Genomic DNA, 736 nt, shown 5'->3' on the forward strand with positions numbered 1-736 from the left:
GGAGGGAACCGGGGCCGGGGGGTTGTGAGGGGTCTGAGGGGAGCGAGAGATGTGAGGGCAGTGAGGGGTCTGAAGCGTGCGAAGGGAGTCAGGGCAATGAGGAGTTTAAGGGCAGTAGAGGGATGTGAGGACAACGTAGGCAGTGAGGGATGGGAGGGGTATGAAGGGAGTGAGGGGTGTGAGGGCAGTGAACGGAGTGAAGGTAATGAAGAGTGTGAGGGCAGTGAGGGGTGTGAGGGCAGAGTGGGGTGTGAGGGCCGTGAACGGAGTGAAGGCAATGAAGAGTGTGAGGGGTGTGAGGGGCGTGGGGGCAGCGAACGGAGTGAGGGCAGTGAGGGGTGTGAGGGCAGTGAGGGGTGTGAGGACAGTGAGGGGTGTGAGGACAGTGAGGCGTGTGAGGGCGGTGAACGGAGTGAAGGCAATGAAGAGTGCGAAGGAAATGAGGAGTGGGGGGGTGTGAGGGCAGTGAATGGAGTGAAGGCAATGAAGAGTGTGAGGGCAGTGAACGGAGTGAGGACAGTGAGGGGTGTAAGGGCAGTGAACGGAGTGAAGGCAATGAAGAGTGCGAAGGAAATGCGGAGTGTGGGGGGTGTGAGGGCAGTGAGGGGTGTGAGGGGAGCGGGGCCGCCCCCGCCCCGCCAATGGCGCGCGGCCGCGGCGGGAGGTGTGTGCTGACCTCACTTCCGGGACCTGTCACCGGCCGCTCCCGCCCCGCTCCCGTTCCCGTTCCCTCCCC

This window comes from Geospiza fortis, unplaced genomic scaffold (assembly GCF_000277835.1).
Source record: "Geospiza fortis unplaced genomic scaffold, GeoFor_1.0 scaffold10, whole genome shotgun sequence".
In the NCBI taxonomy this organism is placed as follows: domain Eukaryota; kingdom Metazoa; phylum Chordata; class Aves; order Passeriformes; family Thraupidae; genus Geospiza; species Geospiza fortis.